We start from the raw sequence: 26,564 nt of genomic DNA on the forward strand, positions 1-26,564 counted from the left end.
CACACCAAGACACAACCACAGCTGGTGACATTTCTCTTTCACATCCAACCAGCCTGTGTCTCAGACATGCTGTACTGTCATAAAGCCAGGAACAGACATGCAATACCTGCTACTCTTATGGTACAGAGTTGGAGGTGCTTTCAGTCACATTTCTTGCTCTCTGATCCAACAGCCACAGGTTCCTCAGTCTGGGTGGATTGTCCTTATAGCTGAATCACCACCTTGTTCACACCCCATACTTTCTCACAAAGTCTGGCTTGTTGTTATCCCTGCTAGGTCACATTTCTGTTCTGGGTGTGTAGCCAAGCCAAACAATACTCACTGCTAGAGAGCCACCAACAGGAACAGGATATTTGCCCTCTATCATACTTCAAGTAAGAGGAGGGGTCCTAATACAGTCCAAAGGCCCTATTCCATCACAACACCTCCAAAACAATCTGCTTTTCTAATATTCTCAGGTATACCAACCCTCTGGGTTCCTAAATCCCATATATTGTTTGTTCTTCCTGCTAGCTGTTCATTCTTATACATGTTTCACAGGTTTCTGCAGCCCATATCTGATCCACTTCCCAACTATCCATCCCTGCAATATCGCAGATAACATATGATAGCAACATATGATAGCAGACAACAAGCATCTGCTGTATAAAAATCTGCTGTCACTCGTCTGGTGTACTGTGCGGGACTCTGTATGGACTTACAGCTCTATAATTTCTATCTCCACTGCATTCACAGATTGACATCATCACAGATGCACACAGCCACACACAAAAATGATTCCCTGCACCTCAGTGGCTTCAAAGTTCTTTACAATAGCTGCTCCACCTCTGACACGTTGCATGTTTACATTTTCGCAAAAAGGAATGGAAAGAAATTTGGTCTCATGGCCTTTAAAGGAAGTATGGTCAAGATTATTAAGAAGTGGAAGGTTTATGGCACCACCAAGACCATCAGGCCACCCCTCCAAACTAAACTGAACAAGTAAGAAGTAAACTGATCATAGAGGCTACCAAGAGGCAAATGGCAGATTTAGGCTTTTAAGACCAAGACTTGTCAGTGTGTGTGCAAATAATATTCCACACACTTGTATGACACAAGGAAGGAATTACTACGAAAAACTGCAACAAAGCATTTAAATGATACTGCTAACATGTGGCAAAAAGGATTGTACCCTGACAGCACATCAACCAATTAATACCATCCCTACTGTGAAGCATTGTGGTGGCAGCACTATGTCATGTGGATTTTTCTCATGCAGGAATTGGGGCATTTGTCAAGATAGAAGATGTAATGTACAGGTACAGAATGTCCTATAGGAAAACCTACTGCCTTCTGAACAACAACTGGAACTGGGACCAATGTTCACCTTTCAATATGAAAATAGCCAGAACACACAGCAAAAAATCAACACTGCAGTGGCTAAGGAATAAAAAGGTAAAAGTCCTAGAGTGGCCCAATAATACTGACAGCTATTTTTGAAGGAAAGCAAGCTGTCTGGCCCTGTTCACTCTGAGAAGGAAACTGTGCTTTGTTTTTACCTGGATTACAGTCCAATGACAGGTAAGCAGAGACATGCCTTTATAGGAATGAGAGGATCACTGAGGGAGTTCTATGCCTTTCTTTTGTACCTTGCAGTGATTAAGGTTCTGTATAATGGGCAGATCTGAAAGGATGACCCTGCTAGTTTGGATGGAGAAAAAACAAGGAAACCTCTTTCTCTTTTATCTTAATCTTTTCTCTTTTCCTTTTTGGGGGGTTGTGTTCAGTTTTATTTTATTAAATTCTAATTACAGGGAAAATATTTTAGTGTTTGTTGGCTGGATTGCTGAGAGAGGGGGAATGTTGTTTTGGGTTTGGGTCAAATGGTGTCTTTTGCTGATTTGACAATGGGAGGGGATGGATGGTTTAATGACTTAGAGACAATGAATTTAATTGTTCATATGAATGACTATGGAAATGTTTATTTTTTAACCCTGGACTCAGTACTCCCAACAAACATGCTAGCTGTTTAGATTTACTATGAAGGAAAAATAGAGATGATGCTATAAAACTAGAATTGTCATTTGAAACAAGACATTGGTAAATTTTATTTCATAAGCATTACTATGTGGCTGGCTCCTCTTCTGTAAAGAATAAAACAAACTGGTCTATAACTATTGTAAATGAAGTTTATATTTCTATATCCAGGTCAAATGTTATAAATTAAGAAAAACAGCATATTTGTGGCATATCATTTAATAAATATTATTGGCAACATTCTGGCACCTATGTTAAAATTAGACTTTTATAATCTGTTGGAATTTTGATATTATTGTGGGTAAATGAATGTTGTCATAAATCACTCTCTTAACATATGAAATTAAAATACTGTAATTGACCTTTTTGGACATACAGTAGGTTATACTCTAAAATTTCCTTCTGTATATTTTTGTATACAATGTGAAGATACCCATATCTTTAACCTATTGTGTTGCCAATTTCTACAGATTTGTTTGAACTCATTAATCTGTGTGTGAATCCCACTAGTATTTTAATTCTATAGTTCTACAAGATTACAATTACATAAATGTTGTCTTACTAAATTTACTGAACTGGAACTTATGTCAGCTTTTGTAGAGCATGCTCAATAACTCATTTTTTCTCATGTCAATGCACTGGAAATTAACTTTAGCAGAAGATTGCTTTAATATCAAACTGTTTAGAGTAACTGTGTGATGTTAAATCAATCTTCTACTAAAGTTAAGGTGTAATTCTAGGCAAAATAATTATTATGACAATGGGTGACCCTGTACATGGATCAGTACATGGAGAATATACAAACTCCTGTAAAAACTCTGCATTTCTTCTTTTAAAATCATATTGTACAATTAATTAAATGAACAAAATAAATACTTCAATCTTTCATTTCTCCAGATTTTTTGTTTTGCAGGAGCAGCTGTGCCGAAGGCATTTAAACTCTGTAAATTAAAGGAAGCAGTTCAGTACATGTCAAAGTGTAAATCTATATTAATGGCATCTCTCTTGAATTTTATGTGATGTTTAGTCCCAGTTAGGCCTTCTTTTGTTTGACATGTGTAAGGCCAATTAAGAAGGGAGTTTTCAGAGGGATGCCAATAGAAATAAAATAAAAAGACACACCCTTTGAGTGGTGTCTTATCCTATCAGCCCATCTCACTAACTTGCTCAGATGGTGAGCTGTAAGCTAAGGTGGCCTCATGCCAGCTGGAAGTATAAACTAGAATAAACTAGTTCACTATGTTTAGACTTTCTTAAAAGAATCTGGCCTCCAATGTGTTTGTGTTTCACTATCTTCTATTATACAGAAAACTGTGTCAGTCTTCAATTATACCTGTACATACATTTGATCATCCTGAGTATGATTACCTGGTTGATTCTGGCTTATTCAGTTCCCTCCAAATGTATTAAGACAGCGAAGTAAAAAAAATTATATTTTATATATATAACAATCAATAAGTACAATATAATGTATTTTTTTTATTTTGGAGTAATTTCATGCATACATTTGATAATGTTAGAACAAAACCTACTTTGTGAATGTTACATAACGCACTATCCCTTTAAGAAGGCATAGACCTTTCTGGAACACTTAACCATTCACTTTTTCCACCTCATCACCAGACCCCTGGCACTTCAGTATTTCAGGAAGCTCTCTTCATTCTTTTGCTGCTTAGTATTCTGGTAGATTTTCTCCTGGTACTTGGTGCTACTTTTTAATGTTTTTGATTCTGGTTTTTGACTGCTTTTCTACCTGACCTCATTTTTGGATTTCACTTCTGGCTGTTGTCTTTGGTATTGTTTCTTTCGGCTTTCAGTCTTTCTGGATTTTCAGAGTTTTGGTTTACGACTTTGGCTTAGTGATTTCGGTTATGGCACACAAGTGGATTATTTGGCTTTTGGAACTTTTGGCTTGGACTTTGGATTTCTATTCTCGGACTTGGCTTACTTCTCTGCATAAGATCCTACCTAAATTCCCTGGCTATTGTAACAGTATTTCATTAAACACAAACTTCATTAATAAAACTCATAACTCAAAACTCTTGTATACCACTTTATGCAGATTATTGTTATATGCAGATAATATTTTTCCCTCTCCACCTCTGCTATGCTATGCATTTCTGATATATTTTATCTTGGTATAAACTTAATTGATCAAGGTCAACATTTTACATCTCTGCAGTGGGGAAAGCCTGCCTACCTTTATAGATACCACCAAATATTTTACATACACTTAGTGTTGAGATTTTACTCTTCTTTACTCTGTATCACTGTAAACAATATTAATTAAATTTCTAAACAGGTAAATGTTATTTTGAAAAGATTACTTAATTTGCTTACCCCATATGTCTTCAACCTCATATATCCATGATTACAAATGAATGTTCTTTTTCATTTAGTTGTAGAACAGTATTTAGTTCTATAATTTCCATATCTTCACTTAAGCTATTTGGATAAATGTATTTAAAATTTATATGAAAAGAAAAAAAGGTGCCTATTAAAATGCAATATTGCATCTACAATGTTGGAACCTGTCACTACCATATTTTGGCATTTAGGATAGCAAAATGTGGTCTTCACATATACAGATGGAGCCATTCATAATGCAAACTCAACACAGAATACTGCAATATCAGTCGGGGCACCAAACTCAACATTTCACTGGCTGAAGAAGAGCGATAGTTGGCATTTGTGGTGTGTTAGATGTTAGTAAAACAATTGCTTCATTTACAGCAACCTGTTTCACTACTGTACTTCTTTGAAACCACTTAATAGGGAATATTAATATGGAATCCTCAAACTAAAGGGAAATTTTAGTAGCTAAAACTAAAAAAACTAAAGTATAGTAATGTCTATGATGTCATATTAATTTATGATTAATAAATAAAGAAAAATATTCAACATATATAGCTGGTAGTGGCAAAACAAAACAACAAACATAAAAATAAGATACACAACAGTTTTCCACCTTTTTCATAAACATTTTCTACATCAATTTTTCAAGTCTAACTCTCACTTGTCACTTGCTTTGATTATTTTGGGAGCTCTTTTAATTGCATCTGTTGTAATCGACAATGAAAAGTGATGCATTGGCAGCTCAGTGGTAGACTTCTCATCTTTCATGCGAAAGGTTCCAGGTTGGATCCCAGCCAAAACGCAAGTTGTACTGTTAACAAATTTTCCCTTGGGTACAAATAACACTTCCTCTAATACTAAAATAATATGTAAACTATACTCACATTTCTGATCATTTTATATATCACAGTACATTAAATATTAAAATAATATTAATAATAAAGTATAAACATAAATTAACTCCCAGAGCAACAATCTCCAGGATACTCAGAAAGATGCCCTTAAACAGAAATTGCAAATGAGATTTTTACATGTACAGTATGCAACAAAAATGTTTTGGTTTCATCTGTTTTTTTTTTTTGTTTAAATTTACTTTACATACAAAGTTTATTTAAATACAAAGTATAGAGTGAGAAAGCAAATTGGAGGTGTAAACTATTCAATCATTACAAAGGGTGCAATGTTGCAAAGATGAGAACATTTGCAAGAGAATGGAAGAGTATGAACTACAGCATGAGTCTTAGTGCCACAAGGAAAAAATACAAATAAACTTTTTCTCTTTCTTTTTCTCCTAATTAGGACACAGAAATAATTTTATTAAAATTCACAATTGTAACAAATTCTATCAAGTTTCACTCTCTTGTGTAACAATCATGACATTTCATTTTTTATTAAAATAAGATTTAAAATGAAATTGTAGGGTCATTGATGTATTCAATTTAAAGATGAAATTGTGATGTCATAATTAAAATAATATTTGGATAAGGATTTTAGAAAATGGATGGATTAGTGGATTTATAATTAATACGTTCTATTTTTTTAAGAAGATGTAATTGCTTGCTAATATTAAGAATAAAAAAACAACTCTTGTGGTTTTTATTTTACTGTTCAAATGCAAATGTTCTTGCGCTGTTATCCTCTCATCCAGTAATTCAGTGTGAGAGATGTCTAGACTGTGTTACTAAGGATCAAGTTCCTTGTACAGTACGTGGTCAAGTGAAATAAGGCCAAAAAATAATTGGAAACAAATCGGCCTCTATATTTTGGAAACAAAACACAACCTTTAAAGGCACAAACTGGCACAAAAAGAGCTCAAACAAATGTGGTGGGTTTCATTGTTTGTGCTGGTTGTAGCTTCATGTAGCTGATTCTCAAATTATAAAATTTGATCCTGCTTCCTGAAACCTAAAATTCAAACTTTTGTCAACATATTAACTAAATCAGTCCCCTCTTTACACCATCAATATTCAAAACAGAACATCTGCTGGGCACCCAATGATCTCACATGTAAATGTGAAAACAGTAGGGTTGATATCTGCTGTTATTGTAACAAAGGTTAATGCAAAGGCAAATATAATCGCAATTCTACTGTTTATCACCTAATTTTGAGAGTCATGCATTGTAGTACCATTGATGTAGTTGTTGGGAGTCTACACTATTACTCACTGGTGCAGTCTTAGGGTTTTTAAATGAAAATGAATATGCATGTGCTCTGTTGATGTTTAATAATAGATCAAATATACATTTTATTTATTCATGGCATAATTTTCCTAAATATTCTTAAGCTATATTGTTTGACTATATTCTGCAATGAGGAAAACAAATCAAATGCAGGACATTTTTCTCCCAATCAGGATCTTTTATCTCCTAAACTTCCTAAACTTCTACATTATATAGGACTTTTGATACTATTCTTGTATAGGGCAAGATTAATCACATACAGTGTTTGTAAGTAGCATAAACCTTTGTTGCTGTTGCAAGAGGCTACTTTCCAATTTCACATACAAACACAATTGCTAATATTCCTAACAATTATATTGACATTTTCAATAAAATAATGTTTCAAGTACTTAGTTTAGTATAGTGTGATCCACCTGCTTTCACCCATATTCGTTACTTTGAAATGAAAAAAGGTTATATATTTGTTAGAGGTTCAACTTGCAGATTGACTGGAATCGAACCCTGATTTTCCAAATGGCAAGCACAAATTCTACCACTAATTCTACCATTGCCTGGATCAACTATATAAAAACTCCAAGCACCGCTTTCTACATTATACTGCAAACAAAGAACATCATACAGTACAAAATGTATATAAACAGCAAATAATTGAAATTGCCAATATTATAATTGTTTACAGAAGAAGACAAACCAAAGGGATGTGATTTTGAAATGAAAACATTAAAATGTCAAAAACATTTTATCATAATTATTGTGGCATTGTTGTGGTGAAAGGTAAAGTAAAATAATTTATATAGTGCAGACTTGTACAGTATCAGCTCCAACACAACTTATAGTATGCATCTGTATACAGGAATAAGTAATTCAAGTAATTCACAACTAACTTCTTGTTTTCAAAATGCTTATTTATATTATATATGATATGTTTTTAAAGAAACTACATATAATATGCTATTAGAAGTAAAAATCTAAAATAAAATTATGCATTCTTTTTACTATTTATACACAGTAATAATTCTGTATACTGTATGTGATTTAAAAAACTGAACAAATCTGTTAGTGTTACAGTACAGTATGATTAGTGCAGGACGGAACTAATGCATTAATATACATTTAATTTTTAGGAATAAAATAAGATTTACTGTACATTATGTTAGACACATGCAACTTTAAGCATTTACTGCACCACCTGGCGGTTTTACAAAGTAGTTCATTCTTGCATCAGATTTTTTTAAAAAATAAAAAACTGGTGGATGTAGATGTAACCTGACCTGTACTTTGATGTACGGAGCATTATGCCTTGAATATTCTGAATGGATGCATTTGTAGGTTTCAACATCTACAGTAATTACACTGATAAAATCTATATCCAAGCCACATCAGGCCATTACACCATAGTTTATCCTGGATTTTTCCAGATAAATAAACCAGGTCCTTCACGGGATTAGCCCAGTCCTGGTCTGTATTTATACAGATGGTAGGTGGATCACTTTGTATAAAGTACCTTGCTCAACATCAGAGTTTGCAGTAGGGTCTTGACACCACAACCCACAATCAGGGATTTACACTATGAAAATCAATATATAAGAGCACTTCTTACATATTGTAAACTTTTCAGCCCCATAATTACACAATTAATTGTGAATTGGTATTCAGAAGAAAGATTCACACGCAATACTTGTCAATCCCTCTTGTCCTCTTTTCACAATGAAAGCTCTTAACAGCTCTTTTCTCTTTTTTACATTGGTGTGACAATGGAATTTGCCTTCTAAAGTTATATTGAATTAGGATGGCCCTGTGTGCATTAAAATGTCAAAACTTGCAATTACAGTTAATTCTCTTGGGCTCTTCTTTTTTGAATTCTTAAATCTTCATTAATCAATATTTATCCCCTGGGGATCTATTGGGGGAATCCCCTGGGGGTCTAAACTACCTATTTTTACATTTTAAACCAAATAGATTGAGTTTTTTTTTCTATTTATAGTATGTGTTTTTGTTTCTGAGTTTATATAAGCCATTAGAAATGGTTTTTATCTGGAAAAGTAATTTTCCAGATAAAGTCATTTTAAGGAACAATATCTAGCACAATACAAATTCTGGTAACCTGAATCAAAACCATTTAATGTTCCAGTTACTTTATTTAATCTAACCTCTTAGTGGCAGGGACCCATTTAGCCAATGTCAGCCTGGAATTTCCACCCTTTAAACAATTTGTTATATCTCTGCAGCAGAACATAACAGGAGCCTGGTTTGGGTCTTAAATTGAAGCTAACCCCCTTGGCTTTGAGTGTAAACAGTCAAATTTCCTATATGTCTTAATGAGTCCACTCAGCAGACAAACATGAAAAAAACTCCAAACAGCAGGTAGAAATGTTGTTTTGGTCTTCAAAGGTCAGAATTTTCAACTATATGCATGTCAAAGGCCTGGGAATGATTTGAAAACCTTGTTCTAGCTTGGATAAAAATCTGGGACAAATTGATCAATTAGAAAAAATTCTACATAATGTTTTGTGAAGACTGTACCTGGAATCCACTCAAAGCGCTTTACAGGTAATGGGGACTCCCCTCCACCACCACCAATGTGCAGCATCCACCTGGATGATGCAACGACAGCCATAGTGCGCCAGAACGCTCACCACACATCAGCTATCAGTGGGGAGGAGAGCAGAGTAATGAAGCCAATTCATAGATGGGGATTATTAGGAGGCCATCATTGGTAAGAGCCAATGGGAAATTTGGCCAGGACGCCAGGGTAACATCCCTACTCTTTTCGAGAAATGCCCTGGGATTTTTAATGACCACAGAGAGTCAGGACCTCGGTTTTACATCTCATCCGAAGGACGGCGCCTGTTTACAATATAGTGTCTCCGTCACTATACTGGGGTATGTAGAACCCACATGGAACCCGGGGTGAGCGCCCCTGCTGGCCCCACTAACACCTCTTCCAGCAGCAACCTTTTCCCAGGAGGTCTCCCATCCAGGTACTGACCAGGCTCACACCTGCTTAGCTTCAGTGGGTTGCCAGTTGTGAGTTGCAGAGTGATATGGCTGCTGGGCACTGCTAGGGAGCCTTTATCTGCTGTTATGCAATGAAAAAAACCCTTAGAGTTGCAATCTGGTGTGAAAAAAGGAGCACTGATAAGAAACTGAAAAAAACTGATTGATTACCCCTTCTGAGTCACTGATTGACAGCTAAAAGGCAGGCGGAATGCAGCCTGAGGCTTCTAGAGGAAGTCTTACCCCCTAAGGGCTCTGAGTGGCTGAAAATACAATGAATGACAGTGCTTTTTACCAATCAGATCACCTTATTTTTGGCGGTCCTGCTTCAAACATTTACTACAAAGACAATAACGTTCAATAGCCTCCAGGTCTGGAGATAGGCTAGTCTAGTCTCCTGTGGATATATATCATGCTTCAGAATAAGGTTAAAAACATGGGATATATATATTTTTTGCTGGTTTTTGCTTATGCAGTCTTCTTTTGCTGGCTTATTGATTACCTTATCGATGCATATTGGAAGTTTGGAAGTGCATCATCAGATAAAAATTTACTTTGTAATCGATCGTCTTGTTTTTTTTAATTGTTTTTTAAAGCTCTGGTTGTCCTTTTTCGATTGATGACATGGTTTTGTGGTTTTGGTAAAAAACGATTAAAAAATACGAAGGAATCAAAGGTAGATATTGATTTACACTGTGGACATTTACGACCACGCTAAGGATAGCACACGTGACTATATGAAATTTTTTCTACAATTTCTTAAAATGGTTTTGTGAACCCCTAGTTAAACACTTTTCGATTGATAAAAGGTTTTCTGTAAAGGTTTTGTGGTTTTGGTGATGTAAAATAATGAAGTGAGAAGGAACTTTTGAGGCATGTTTTTCTTAGAAAGTGGCGTATACACAAACGTCCAGCATTAAGCTTTCGTTCAGGACGTACATCTAGGAACATTACTAATTTTCCTATAAAAGATATACTTAACGTATCCTGCACTCCCAGTAAACATCCACATCTCGCGATGACATCATCAACGATGCTACACTCCAGTCCGGTGCAAACCCTGAGCTGCCATTGCAGACGACCTGCTGAACCTACCCTCGCATCCATAGACCCATGCTCTGGATCTTTTTTTAAATGCTGCTTATTTTGCATTTGCCACCTGCATTACTAACGTTAGTCCCATTCATTCTCTATGTGTGGGCTGTGCTTTCAGCCACGAGCAGGGAAGAGAAAAGTGCAACAAACATGCAATTTCCCCCAGCTTCCCACAAACCTGTTTAACCATAAAGCAAAAAAAAGCTTTGAACATCGGAGAGAGAAGTAAATAATTATGGCTCTTCAGCACACTTCTGCTCAGCTCACAGCAGGATGAAACCTCTGAGCTACCATCAGTCCAATCCCACTATCATCCATTCTGCAATCTCCCTGCGTTTCTTCATTTAGCAGTCTGTATTTGTTTTCCTTATCATATCTAAACTCAACCCTCTGAATCTCAAGCCTCCTCTGTTCTTCCTCCATGTCCTTTTAATCTCACTTTTCTCCTGTGCATTTAACTGCATCTTGTGTCCCTATCCCTAACGTTCAATTCAACCCCGTGTTCATTCCTCCCGTCTCTGCTGGTACTGAGGTCATCTCCTCAGCCCCGGCGTCCTACCTCCGGCCCAGTCAGCAGTTGTCCCGTGGCTCGTGTTAGCCATCATTCAATTTATCCCCGAGTTCCTGTCTCCACTGCTACTGAGGCCATTTCCTCGCCCCCTGGTCTGTCCGACGTCCTACCTCTGCTTCAGTCAGCAGTTGTTCCGTGTCTCGTGTCCCTGTCTCATTCGTGTTTCTGTGCTTCGTGTCCAACTCAGCCCATATGTTTCGTGTCCTCGTCTTTTTGCATCTTAATCCCCGGTGTCCAGTTCAGCCTCAGGTTCATCTCTCTCGTTCTCTGCTGCTACCAAAGCCTGAAATTCGTACAGGTAAGTCCTACTTGTGTCACTGACTCATTTGTGTGTCTATCCCCGTCATCCAATTCGGAAGGGTTAATTCCTCTCATTCTGCACTGCTACTGATGTCAACTTCTCAGCTCCTGTTCTGCTCTTACTTCACTTTCCAAGCCACGTCTGCTTCTGGGTCAGTCCAGCATCTTCTCAATTACAGTACTACAGGGCCGACCCATGCTCCAATGATTAGCTGCCTGGAGGGGAGGGGGCGGGACACAAAGAGGTTTATTTTCTCCCAACAGGAGTTTTTGTTTTCCTCTCCACAGTCCCAACATGGATTTGTTGAGTGGTCATCAGCACTTTCAGTTCCGTTCCAGAGTCCCTTATACTTAACTCTGCCTTGGACACCCAGAGGTTACACATCAACAGGTTTACAGGTCTTTCCCATTTACCAAGTTCTCACAAGTCCGGAGCTATTGTGGATGCTTCTTCCAACTCAAGGCTGCCTCCTTGCTGCTCAATGTGTATTTATTTAAATAAGTAACTTGCCTTGGTTATCAGAAGCCTTCCTTCTTTACATACAGTAACCCTAGACACTCCCTCAGTTGCTATCCAACTTCTGTGATGACCCAAAGTCATGACACCCCGAATTCTTCTCACCTCCTCCATGCTTTCATAATTCTGCATTGGTGGTTTGGGCTAACGCTTGGTTCTTTTGGGGGTCCTGGCCTCCTTGTCCTATGGCCATGAGGTCAGCCCTCAGCCAAGTGGGTTAAGCCAAAATTTCACTCCATAATCCTTTCATGATGCTTTAATCTTGGGCGTTGTCATTCTAAGTAAAATGGAATTTATAACAAATGTTTGGGAGGAATGACAACAACCAAGTTCAATCAGACTCAGCTGTCATTAATTAGCAATCACTCCTAACATCCATTCCTCTACCAAAACATTATAAATACCTAGATAAGATAAGATCACTATCTCTCAATTAAATTCAATTCAAGGTGCTTTATTAGCATGACCGATGGGTATAATCAGTGTTGCCAAAGCAAATAAAAATAATAAAATTAACATGGAACAAGACAAAAAATAGAAGCAAAATAAATCTACAGACATGTTACAGACATTTACAACAAAGACATATTATAAAATATTGACATATACTGTAGGCGGCTGGAGCATTATTGGGAGACAGACTCACTGTTCCTCAGGCTGTGACAGGAGATCACATACTGGGCTGCCAGATCAACTGAGTTCCCTCTCTCTCTCTCGGATGTTTCTTGCATCTAACCTCCACCCCATCTCCACCTCTGCAGCTACCCATTGGACAGGAGGTCAGCCCTCAACCAACCAGGTTAAGACAAAATTTCACTCCATAATCCTTTCATGATGCTTTAATCTTGGGTGTTGTCATTCCTTGTGAAATACTAATATGGATAGAAGTGTCTGATCAGTGGAGTGTTTATGCAAGAAATTTTAACAAAATGGCAAACAGCAGTTAGGGAGAGGAGACTCTTGCTGCGTATCTCTCAGGAGACCGAAAACTTTAGAGAACAATTGCTGCCTGAGAGCACAATTGCCAGTAGGTTTGACAATTTGAAAAACTGACAGTTTTTTTTTTGTTATTTCCATATGTTCTAACACCAACCAGGCCTTTAGATTTCAAAATCTAAAGAAATCATTATAGTGTACTTGGAAATTTGGTATCACTCACATTATAAATTGTATTAGGTAGACAACAAATATTATCTGTCAGATTCCAATAAACCCCCTTTGATCATGATGAATTAATTAAGTCTGAAGTTTCTAAGTGCTTTGCCATGTATTGTAGAATGTGGATTTATTATAGACATCTGGTAATAGCTAACACATAGAGAAAGGTCCTTTTCTTTTTGCAATACTGAGTTCCGTTCAGTTTATTGTCATATGCACAAGTGCAATTAAAATACTTATTTGTACATATGCACCAATAAAAAGACATTAAAGAAATCACCAAAAACATAAACACAGAACAGCAGCAGCATAACAATAAGTTAAATAGATAGACAAGACTTTATGGATCCCATAAGGAAATTCATGAAATTTCCTTTCAAGTTCAAATAACATACAACTTAAAAAAAAACTCAGTGTGAGTCAGTGGTAAGGGTAGAGTTCAGTAATCTGACAGCTTGTGGGAAGAAACTCTCTCTGAATCTGGTAGTTCATGCCTTTATGCTCCTATAACACTTACCAGAGTAAAGAGGGGAGAAAAGTGAGAAACAAGGATGACTGGTATCCTTAGTGATACTTCCAGCCTTCCTGAGACAGCAAGTTGTAAAAATGACCACAATAGAGAAGCGTTGTACTCCAATGATGGACAAAACACCAATGATAGTAAAGAAGTAGTAACAAAGCCTCTTTCTATGGCAGTCGGTGTTATCTCAAATCGTAAGGGTCATCGCTGATCCCAAAAAGTCACGAAAAAACTTTGCACTAATGTTAGCAAACCTATGGAACTTGTTTTTATTTATCATCTGTAGTGCCTCTTTTAAGACCACCAATTGATTTACTTTCTGAGGAAACATCAAGATTTGTCAGTATCATACAGAATATTTGAGCTATGTACTTTTTAATCCAATAAGTAGAATTTAGAAATTATTAGGATCAAGTAAAAAAATGATGTTGCCTCTGAAAGTCTTAATATTTAAATATATTTAAATAAGAAGCTTTCATTGTTGCAGAGAATTAATGCTCAGAGATGGTTCAGCCTTCTACCAAGAAAATAATAATAATAATAACAATAATAATAATAATAATAATAATAAGCTACAAAGTAACTCTGCACATGGTCATCGCAAAAGATTGAGTTCTCTCTTATATTCAATTCAAATACAAAATTACAGAAAAATAGATTTTTAGTGTGAGCTCAAGGAGTGTTAATTCAGATTCAAGATACAAGGCTGATGTCCTACAAGGCTGACTAGCCCTCCTTATGAAGGCATTTACTGCATCCTATAAAACACTGAGCCTCAGTTAACAGAAATAAATTTGTGTAGTATGGGAATTATCAATAGAATGTCCACATTAATAAACTGAGAAAAATGAATTCTAATGTGATAATTACATAAAATACTTAGCAGATGGGTTAAACATTTGCCACTTCAATTAGTTTAGATATAAATTCATGCTGAGCAACAGATGCAGCATTTATAGAGAGGCCCTGCTGTGAATATGATCCATCAAGAGCTGGATTAAAAACTACATTCATTTCAGAAACAATAATAAAACTATTTTAAGAGTCGTCTGATCACAGCTGGCTAGTAAAATAAAGAATTCTGGGTCAAATGCGCTCAAGAAACAAACGACAATAAAAAACCTATAACCCTATAAACTATAAAATTAACCCCATAAACTTTTCAAAATATATATTTCTCCATTTACCATCACACCACATACACAGAATAAAATAATAACACAATGGCACAATAATGTTATGTAACCAGGTAACCAAATATATGGAGGGCTAGCCTTAGAAGAGGTTCACCTGTGTGGTGTAGTTGAAACAGAGCAAATCAGTGATATATTTGGCTCTCTTAACTCAGAGATGCATTCAGAGATAAGCACAGTACTTCTCAGTTGCTGAATGATTTCTATGGCTGAAAGCAAAAGGGTGAGCTTCCGTGATTTTTCACATGCTCTGTCTCAAGCTTGGAGTTTTATCTTGAAACAAGCTCCTGGGGTTGTGGCCAAAGAGAGAGAGATGCTTAGAGATCAGTTCATAGAGGGAGTCAAGATCCTGTACTTGGGAGGGAGCTCCGGAAATATGTGAGGAACAAACCAGAATCTACCCTGATAGAAGTGCATGATGGAGCATATACGTGGAGTATGGAGGAGAGGTTGGTGAATGTAAAGGCCTCTAAAACTACGAGCAAAGGGCCTGATAGATTTGTAGAGGGGGCACAATGTACTTTGGTTAACACTTATGAAACAAAGTCAGTCACGCTGGAGGATGTCCTGAAAATGGTAGCAGAGCAAGGGAAAGCCATTAGAGAGCTATCACAAGCGGTAAAAGATCTTGCCGTCCAAAGGCCTAGCAGGGTTAGAGGTAAACAAAACATTCAGATGAAGTTCACAGATTATGGAAAGCCTATATGTTTTAAATGTCAGATGGAAGGACACGTACAGTAGCACGAAATTGTCCAGTGAGGATGGCTGAAAATGGGGAGGGGTCAGCTGCTCCTAGTCAGCAGGGAAACTAGAGCCCCTTGGTTGTGGTGAGTCGGACAATCGAGGGGCAAGCAGTAGACTCCAACAAATTGAAGCTATCTCGAGATCAAGTAATGGAACATGCTATTGGGGTTTGTCCAGTGGTTGACATAAAGATAGCAGGAGTTTCTACACCCTGTTTGTTGGATACCGGAAGTCAAGTAAGCACTGTAACAGAGGTGTTTTTCAGAAAGCAGTTGTGTGGGCAGGATGAGGATATGTTGAAAACTGCTGGCTGGCTTAGGTTAACTGTAGCCAATGGATTAGAAATTCCATATTTGGGATATTTGGAGTTAGACATGGAAGCATTAGGCCTGACAATCCCTGACTGTGGGTTCTTAGTGGTGAAGGATCCCCACAATAATCAGAAGTCTGTTCCAGGAATAATTGGTATGAATATAATAAGTTGGTGTAAACAGTTGGTCCACTCTGAATTTGATACAGTATTGGGGGGGAAATTGGACTCTGATTGGGGACAGGTATTTCAGAAAATTCAGACAGGTAATGTGGAGAAGAATGCTGTTGCTAGGGTAGCTGGTAAAGGTACAATACATGTGCCTGCATGGTCAGTGGCCACCCTCATGGTAAACCATCAGAGAAGAACATGCAGATGTTACTTGAGCCATTAAACATACAACTGCCAGGAGGCCTCCTTGTTGTTCTACTTTGATAGAGGGTCATAAACATATCTCACCGGTACAGGTAGTTAACATCTCGGCAGAGGATGTGTGGCTTTCTCCTGGAACACGGCTGGGTGTCTTGTCAGTAGTGGAGAGTGTCAGTAGTGGATCAGGTTGTGAAGTGAAGTTCCAACTGGTGTCTGTTGATGTAGAACAAGTGACAGTGGAAGTTAAAGATGCACAATATTCTCCCAGTGTGTTGTCAGTGTTAGACCAGTTAGATATTGAAGGCTCTGCAGAACAACAGGCAGAGTTATGTGCATTACTGTCTAGGTATGTAGACGTCTTTGACCTGGAGGAGGAAGATTTTGGGTGTACGGATAAGGTTAAGCATGAAATCCATCTAGTGGATGATGTTCCAGTGACACAGCCCTATCATCATTTTCCTCCGATGCAATACAGGGAAGTTAGGGAGCACATCTCGAAGCTCTTGAAAAAAGGGGTCTTACAGGAGAGTAGTAACTCATATGCTTCTCCTGTTGTCATAGTGAAGAAAGCAGATGGTGATATCCACATGTGTATAGACTACTGGAAATTAAATTAGAAGATAAGAAGAGATGCATTCCCTTTACCTCATATTGATGAAAGTTTGGTGCGTTGCAGGGTGAAAATTTTTTCTCGACTATTGATCTGGCCAGTGGTTACCATCAGGTAGCAGTAGATGAGCGAGACTGGCATAAGACTGCCTTTACAACACCTTTTGGGCTATTTGAATACATTAGAATGCCAATAGTTGGTTTTTACCTATAATGTGACACCCCATGCGACTACAGGGTATTTACCTTACTACCTCCTTTTTGGGGTAATGCCGTATCTTCCAGTTGATGCTCTACTTGGGCAGGAGCAGGTTGTGAATCCGAAGATGGACTGGTTAGTTGTGCACCAGGAAAGGTTGAGGGATGCTCACAACAGAGCTAGAGAATATTCTGAGCAGCGAGCAGTGGAAAGGATTGCCGCACGGAGAGACAAGGTTTACTGTCCACTGATCAGTGTAGGTCAGTTGGTGTATCTTAGAAATAGGCTTCTAGGTCGTAATAAAATCCAAGATGCTTGGGGACCTACTGTTTACTGTGTGCTTGAGATACAAGGGACAACTTACACTGTGGAACCTATTGAGGGTGGACTAGTTAAGAGGGTAAATGTTGATTTTAGGCCTTGTGTGCATGAGAGAGCAGCCTCCGTCCCTACTCCTTGTAAGGTGGTCAAGACTACCGAACTTGGATCTAGGGTGATTTCGCACTCTGAGTCTGACTCCGAAAATTCAGAGCATGGAACTGAAGGGGTACTGTTGATGGAGGAGAAGAATCCGGGCTTAGATCCTCACAGGGAAGTAGATGAGCCAAAGATGAGTCCTGATTGTAGGGATCTAGTGGAGACTGTTGACGTGGTGCAGACTGTAGGAGCAGAAGCTGACGATCCTGTCTGGGAAGCCGCACCGGAGAGCTTGATACCAGCATTGCGTCGAAGTAAAAGACAGAAAGCAGGGGTGCATTCAAACCCACACCATGAGCTGAGGTCAGTCTTAGGGTCTATGGAAATGAGTTCAGCAGCTGTTTCATAAATACTGGCTCATTTGGGCGAGGGTTTTTTTTTTAGAAGCTTTAAAGGAGATTAAAATGATGTATGGTGTCACCGAGGACATTGACAGCAGGGGAGAGTGTTACCAGGTGGTTAAGAAGGGGATATTTGAAATCTAACACTGAAATTGGTAGCTGGCGCTTTAAGACGTGCATGTATGAGTGACGGCAGCGCGCCAGTAATTGTGGGAGTGGACATCGTAAAGTTGCACGTGGTGTGTGGCTACGTGTGATGTGAATTCAGAGGTAAATGTTCAGAATTCAGTTGATTATGTAGCTATCGAAAATGAAGTTTGGTAATCCTTGAAAGAGACGTATATTTCTGATATATGAGTGGAGGGTGACATATTAGTTAGAGAAAATTGGTGGATGTTTAGGGATGAAGTGATCCCGACCCCCATGAGGTTCCAGTGCTGTGTGGTTGAGTTTGCGGGAATAATATAATGGTCTTATATTTGTGTTAGATGTTTGCGTTACTTTAACCATTGTTTGTGGAGGAAATGATTTGTTTTGTTCTTTGATAATGACCTTATTCTGTTTAACTTGTTCATAGCGTGTTAAAAGAAGACTGTGATATTCTGTGCATCTTGGATTAGACTAGATCAAAGAGTGAGTAGTTTTTTAATATTTCTGTGATGTAATGGGACCAATGAAGAATGTGGCATCAGACTAATGTGGAGTATTTCTTTCCTTAGGGCAATTGACACTACCATATTTTTTCTTTGTCTTTGTTATTTTAGTAGCGCTTTGTGCATCCTGGTGTGTATATATCTCCATGTATATCTATGTGAAGCTTTTGGGTTAAAGGTTATACTGCATCTAATCTAAGTTCTGTAATAGAAAATAATACAACCATTTATTTATATGATTTCATGGAGATCCAGAATTAAGAAAATCCCCATTTAAATTCATTGTAGTATGGTGTGTTCTTTGTCGGACTACAGTTAAAAAGCACTCAGTGCTTTATTGTGAAACAAAAAGCAAATAATTATATAGTAATACAGTATCTGTAGCACAGCTGGAGACATCCAGATATTTAATGTAAGTTTCCTGTATTTCAGTTTTGCACAAGAAAAACATGAATGTGTACAATTAGTACACCTAACCAGTGTAAATCAGAAAATTACCTTGTTCTTATTGGCAGAATCTGGCTTTAATCACAGAAAAACATGAGAACAATCCACATAGAAAATGAACATGCATTTGTTAAAAAAAACATAGAGGTGTCTTATGATTTATGTTGTAAGAGAAACAAAAAGTTCACAGTGCAAGATTTTCCAGATCCAGCCAGAGAGACACCAAAAATGAGGAGAAGGATAAGAGAAAGTAAAAAAGAAAGTAAACCCGTAAGCATCCTCTCTATCCTATTATAAGGATTCTCAATTTCTAATCCTTCAGGCAGGCGAGCTACCAAATCTGGCCTACAGATTGTTTAGCTTGTGCTTAAATTTTTTGGTGATTAGTACAGTATCTCTGTTAACTTAATGCAGTTCAAGTGGGCCTATAGCTTCAAACAGTATTTGCACTATCATACTGTAGATAGTGTTGCTTTGAGACATCAATGACCAAAAGCAGGTCCTCTTGAGTAGATATTTTTTTGATTCACTACCCATCCACTGTCTCTTTCTTTCTTTGTGTAATATCAAAGAAGCTTGCAATTTTTACTCATATATTTCTTTTAATGAAAATAGCAACACCATTTGATTTGCTCGTGTTGATCCAATCTAAATGGGTGTCATCACAGCAATAAAGGTAAGAATTATGTGAGAAACTGATTTTAAAACTATAAGTTATTATTTTAAAATATATTTTTTTACTTTCTTTGAAGGATTTTAATAGGTTCAATGGCGACTTCAGTTTCCCTAACTCTTTCCCCTAAGGTCTTAAGTTTACCAACCCGTAAGTTTACCTGTTTTGAAGGTTTTCAAGAATGTAACCTTCACATTTCGCAAGAGATTGCTGCATTTAAGGGGTGCTTGGCTGACAAAAGCAAAAAAAAAAGATAAAAGAGAGAAAGTGGCAACCCTTATAAAGAGAAAGAAATCCATTAATTTTCTATGTGCTTCATCCAATTTTGCGTTGTGGGGTCTCTGGAGTCTATCCCGGCATGCAATAGACACAATGCAGGCCACACCCCGGACAGTCTATCGCAGGACACACACCTAGACACAGACACATACTATGTACACAATCTTACTAGGGCAACTCTTCCCAGCATCCAATTAACCTTTGGACTGTGGGGGGAAACCTATGCACAAACAGGGTGAACATACAAACTCCATACAGATAGCAGCTCAGGTCCAGAATGGAACCCAGGCCCCAGCACTGAAAGACAGCAATGGTAACCACTGCATCGCATACCACTCCATCAATTTAATTATATATTCAATTATTTTTAAATTAATGCAGTTGAAAAACCCCATACAAAATTAAAAATGTTAGCATGTACTAACCACAAACTATTGCTGAAATTTACTTATACTTTAGACGTGGTTCCATCATACAGATGACACCCTCTGAAGATATTATGATATCTTTACAACAGCTTTTGGTGTGCTCATAAATGCACACATATGCATGGTTTAAAGGAATGTGCAATTGCTGAGTAGTGGCAGTTTCATAAATGATACTAATTTCTGTGAAAGATGCAATCATAATAGTGATGAAAAAAACATTAGTAATAAATAGAATTTAGAAAACATTCTGCTGTTCAAACTAGTTGATTTTACTATAATATGATTGAAACCGTGAGTTTATACAAAAATATAATGATACTAAAATATATAATTACATTAACGGATATTACATAAAGCATCGGTCACATACTGTATGACATAATTGTTTTCATGATCAATTTTCACTCAGTTGTGAAGGCAAATGGAATATCAGGCCCCTGAATATTTAATTTTGTTCACTTTATTTTCATTTAAAAAGGCTCTTCTTACATTTCATGCCTGCTATTTGCCATGAAGCTTTTTTTCTGTACTCTTACAGCATAAGACGTCCCTTCACAGGACAGCTGCTTTTCTGAAGAAGAGAGGGGTTAGTTAATTAATTCTTCCAAATGATTTCCTCCGCGTCGGAGGAAATTGCAACAAGCTGTTTGTTTATTCCTCAGTGCCTAAAGTACCATTAACTGAATGCCTTACTTGCAAAAACAGCAGAATTGCAACAGGAAGCCACAAAGATAGCTTTAACAGTGACATGTCATTTATGAAAACAAAAGATTAAAAAGTAGATTGAAGTAGATTATTTCAAATTCTTGCTTACTGGTTTAGATTTTTAATCACAAAATGACTTTCTGACAATTATATTTAATAAGGAATGTTTTTAAAAAAGGGACTAAATATTTTGAATCCCTATAATTTTTGCAAACTTTGACAAAGTGAATCCTACTAGACTGCATGTTTTAAATTCACCAACATGTGTTTAGACAGGTACATAGAACTAAGAAGCATATCAATCCCAAAAAATACATTAGAATGAACTGAAAAGAAACTACTTAAATTGAAAATAAATAGGTGGATTTCATTCAATTGATTATGAGTCAATAGTTTTTGAAAGCCAACAACTGCAAATTAGGAAACATTAATTTTGATGAAAATAACTTAATATATTAAACATAATGCAAATGATAAAATAAAGAAGCAATAAGTTTTAATAAAAATTGACCTGTAACATACATACAAATGTTACAAACTATGTTTAGGGTGCCTTTACAGCTGGCCTAATGAGGAGAAATTTAATCTGCACTCTGAGAAGGCTAGTCCTTTATCACAGTTCAAGCCTTCACACCCGAAGAAGGCTCCACAGCTGAAACGTTGTGTTTTTCTTATCTTTTCAGCATGGAAAAAAGCATTACTTGTTCCTTTATCTAAATAGAGCAGAAAAAGAACAGATTCCCTTTACTCCACAACACTTCATTCTCTTTGTCAAACACCCTTGTTTTGATTTGAATTTATAAAGATGTAGAATACAAAAAAACATATGTGATAATTTTGAGAAAACCGTGAAAACTAGTGAAAAGATTTTTTAAAGGTTTTATTATAAAGTTATAAGTTCTTTCAGTGTTTTAGAAAAAGTTCAAGTTTTGAGCCACTATTTCTCAGCTTAATAATTTTTATCAGCTTTTTACAGTATGTCCTTCTCATTCTGTTTTATCTTTTTCTGAAATGTAAGTAAATAAGACAAATGTTTTATGCCTAATACAACAATCGATGCAATGCGCTTTTGACACCTTTCCAAAACAGAATTGATGTTTTTAGACTTTGCATGAAGTTTTGCTTGATGTACAATGACAGATACATCTGTCACAGCTTAATTATTTCTGAGCCTAATAACAAATATTTTTTGGTGTGTTGACTCTTTATTTTTGGGGAAAGACGCTTTATCTTACCCTGTCATCCTGAAGGTAATAGTGATTCTACATATTGTGAAGGAAAGTAGTCAATGTTCATATATACTATGGTTTCGAAATCAAATAAGGAACTACTTTATTATGATGGTAAAACTTTATAATAATAGAAGAAGGCTAAAAGAGGAAAAAAGAGATGTTTACTAGGTCTAAAAGTGACCAAACATTTTTAAGAATCCTTTATGTAACTACTGCAGTACTTTAACTATTTACAGGCTTTAAAATGAATTATTTTATTTGTTATAACAAAATAGAAAATTAAACTTTTAAAACCATTTTGTATCATAGCTAAAACAACTTTGTAAAAATAAACCATTTTGTTTTATTTCTTATTTACTCCTCAATTAAAAAAGAAGTTCAATCATATTTTTGGGAAGGATGTTAATACAGTAGTTTGAAATTGTTTTTTTAAATAAATGTTTCACATGGCTGCAACTGTTACACATCTGTTAAACAGCCAATGTTCTTACTTGATTTAAACAGACTGCACATTGTTTTGGAGGCAAGATTGTGTTCTAAAATTATTTAAATGTTTAAAGTCTTACTTTATAAAACATAAAGACTTTGCTCCTTGCCCTACAGTATCACTGCAGGCTGAGCTGAACAGACAATTGTGAGAAATACTGTAAAAGGGAGGAAGCTGGGTCACAGCCACATGAAAAAAATCATGAAGCAACATGACAAGTTCATCTGAGGAGAGCAAAGGGGAAGAGGAAGTGGATGATACATTCTAACTCAGAAAAACAACCCACTGCTGTTTATTCATCTTGGATCCCCTACCCCCTTCACCACACACACACAAGCTTCTACCATATTAGTTTGTACTGAACTTCTAGTTGAAAATCACACACCTTACTGATTGAACAATTAAAAGTATGAACCAAGATTTTCAAATAATTATATATATTGGCAATAAATTTCAACAAATTTAAAAAATGTTTATGCCAGTAAGTTATGATCTAACAAATCACTTGTTTTGTTTTTTTTTATATCAACTTATAATTAATTACACTTACCATATAAATCAATAGCTTAAGTAGTGCAATAGGAAACTATTCTCCAAGCTATGATTGCATTTACATGTACCGATTAAAACTTTTTTTTTCCTCGGTAAGAACTCCAGAGAACTGCTGAATCACATAGTCAGTGTGGGCTATTGATTGCTCTAAACACAGACGAGCTATTCAAATTGAAATGCGTACATAATGTTCAAAATAAAATACAGAAGTTACATCCCATTTTTTAATAAAATTCCAAACCACTGCAGCAGGGAGCTGGTTAACCATAGAGTATTAATACTTTGGCTTCACCATTAGGGTCTTAGAAGCGAATGGCGAAAACACCAAAAACACATTTTTTCTCAAAAAGCAATGCTTTCCGAGTGCTAAACACTATTATCTTCAGCAATAATTTCAATTAGCGTTTACACTTGTAATCTCTTACACAACCATTTTAAAATGGAATAAATTTTAAATTTTTATTTTTAAATATGTCTTACCCACCCTGTTTTCTAAAGTTTTCAAAACTTTATAATTTCATGTTTGAGTTTAATCAGTGCACAATCTTCCATACAAAATGCAGTTGTCCATATCAGCAACAATCATTAAAAAGAAAACAATAAACAACATTTAAACTATTATGATTGGTGGAAGGTAAGAGCGGCAAAAAATGATTGAGACCAAGCCCTACTACGCAAAATCCTGCTTGCATCAGAATTGCCAAACTGGTTTCTACTGGATTTAAGGCATTCCATAATACTCGCAACATACGTGTACAAATTCCACCACTACACAAAAATGCAACATTTCCTCCCATTATTTATCTGCTCTTGATTTAAGTTTAATTTATTTTTATCTAAAATCTGATAATGAATATTATATATATATACCTGTACTGTATGTGAAAGTATATATATTCATCTTATTTTTCAATTTGTTTTAAAATGCTACACAAATTATTGAATTATTGAATCATTTGCTATTTAATAAAAACTTCTTAATATATAAATCCTGAATCAAATAATATATTAATGAGAGTCAAATCATAATTAAAAGAAAAAAATATATTCTGCTGTACTGTATATTACTTGTTTCGCATCTCAGCAATGTACATTCTGCTTTCAAAGTTACTAGAGCCAATGACTTAATGTTGTGAATGCAAATAAATGACTACAATAACAACAAAAATATAATATAGTATCTTTATATAGATATGTTAGCTTATTAACTGACACAAAGGTTAACTATTGTGCACAGTTAATATACAGTAGGAGCACATTCCCTTTTTCATTCTCAAGAAATTCCACTGCTTTTATTATGACCTATTCAGAGGTGCTTTTGTTTTCATCTTGTTATTTATGTGAAGAAATTACCTTAATTTTTTTTTTTTAAAGTAGAACTGATCCAAATTATTCTGTCAAAAAATCAAGTAATGTCTAATTTTGGCTGGAAGGCAATTTTTTTCTCTCCAAATTTCAACAATGTTACCTGTTAAACAGACCTGTCAAGAGAAATTCTTTTTAATGTATAATCTTTTAATATTTGGTTTTACAGCTTCATGTTTAGGCCATGCTAACCACAGATTAAGAGATTCTTTTTCACACAAACCTCACTGTGCTTTTGGTTTCCAAAATTACAAGAGCAGAACACAAAAAGCCTCACTTTTCAAGCATTGGTGGCAGTTGATGATTTGTTTTTAAATGTCCTTCAGAAAAAATACTAAATGATGTCTATGCATTGTGTCAAATCAGAACAACTACTCTAGAAGAAACTGAATGTTTTGCAGTTAGGGAAACAATGAAGAAAATTGTACTGTCAAGCCTTATAACATTATGATTTTCTCTCATAGTGAAACTATTTTTTGTTGCTTGCTTGGTTGTTTTTCTGAAGGTAATGGCGGCAATTGCATTGCGATAGTGGGACGAGGAGGACACGTTACAAAAAGGAAGTGATGATCTAGAAGAAGAAACCCGAAGAAGTAAAATAGAAAAGAGCTCTTTTTTAAAAAAAGGGACTTGATGTTCAAGTAATATTAAAGAAATTAAATACCTGGACTCGCTTGTAAAGGGAGTGCGAGGATCTCTTGCAAGCCGAAGGCGAACAGGCCATGGAGGTAGCAACACGCGGGCTGGAGAACACATTTGTGTCCCCTTGTTAGGCTGCATGGGGAGAGAAAGACTGAGGGGCGCGCTGACAATCAACCACACTCGAACAGGGGCTGTGGCTCAAGGCTCAGCCAGCTTAGCGGCCTGTGCTTTACCCTGTAAACTGTTCTCTCTTTGCTTTTTCCCTGCCCATTTTGGCCCTGCTGCCAAGTGGGAGAGACAGAGTGAGGGTGTGAGTGTGCAAGAGACAGAAAGAGAGAAAGGCCAGAGAAAGAGGCACTGAGTTTGCACAGATCCTGCAATGAAATGATTCTACCTATTTGCTCTGAATAGACGATGTCATGCAACAGAGTGACAAGTCACATCTTTTGCATGTTAATTATTTTAGGGACACTGTTTCACTAGAGCCCTCCCTCTCCCCCACATACACATATGCATACATACACACTCTCCTACTGGCTATACATAATTTAACAGACATATAAAGGATAATGGATTATTTCCAAATTAATTAAAAAAAACTGTGGATGCATCTCAAATGGTTGTGTTGTGCTTAAGAGAGTGAAAAATAAGAAAAGAAAGGGATACTTACATTATTCTCATGCTTTTTTTGCCAAGACCCATGAATTCAATAAGAACATACGCTGTGATTAGAGATTTTGGATGCTTCATGGAAGAGAAAATACAAAACAAAACAGGGAGTTAAAATGTTCTTCCCAAGCATGCTGTGGAGGCTTTTGTCAGCAGTTGGCACCAATCCCAGGTAGTACAGCCTTAGAGATCCCATCCAGGGTAATCATTAAACGGCTCTTTGGCTGTTCTGCATCTGCCTGCATTTCTGTTTTGATTTGCTTCATTATTAAGCTTCTAAAAACAACAACAAAAATGAAAATTGTGCATGACGTCACTGCATTCTTGTTATCCCGCTGTACCCAGGACAAAAAAACCTGAATGATAATAAATAAAAAACAAAGAAGTGAGTTTGGCCTTCAGTTCTCACTATTTTCCAGCCCTGTCCTTCTCTGTGTAGTCCTCAATGTTACTAATACTTTAAAAAATAGGTGCTGA

The 26,564-nt window shown here is 36.5% G+C and overlaps 1 long non-coding RNA gene across 2 annotated transcripts in view; it reads right to left on the bottom strand.

The window, feature by feature from the left end:
* LOC107076770 (uncharacterized) overlaps positions 1 to 26,360 on the bottom strand; it is a 43,555-nt gene extending 17,195 nt beyond the window's left edge. Inside the window, exons 1-3 of one of the 2 annotated variants that reach the window (XR_011189643.1) lie at positions 26,089 to 26,360; positions 25,441 to 25,550; positions 16,417 to 16,542 (exon numbers count right to left, since the gene is read on the bottom strand). This is a non-coding gene — a long non-coding RNA (uncharacterized lncRNA). Of the gene's footprint in view, positions 1 to 16,416; positions 16,543 to 25,440; positions 25,640 to 26,088 lie in introns of those variants that run through there. The other variant, XR_011189642.1, reaches the window with a different exon arrangement.
* Between the last annotated feature and the right edge of the window lie 204 nt (positions 26,361 to 26,564).

This window comes from Lepisosteus oculatus, chromosome 5 (genome assembly GCF_040954835.1).
Source record: "Lepisosteus oculatus isolate fLepOcu1 chromosome 5, fLepOcu1.hap2, whole genome shotgun sequence".
Classification (NCBI taxonomy): domain Eukaryota; kingdom Metazoa; phylum Chordata; class Actinopteri; order Semionotiformes; family Lepisosteidae; genus Lepisosteus; species Lepisosteus oculatus.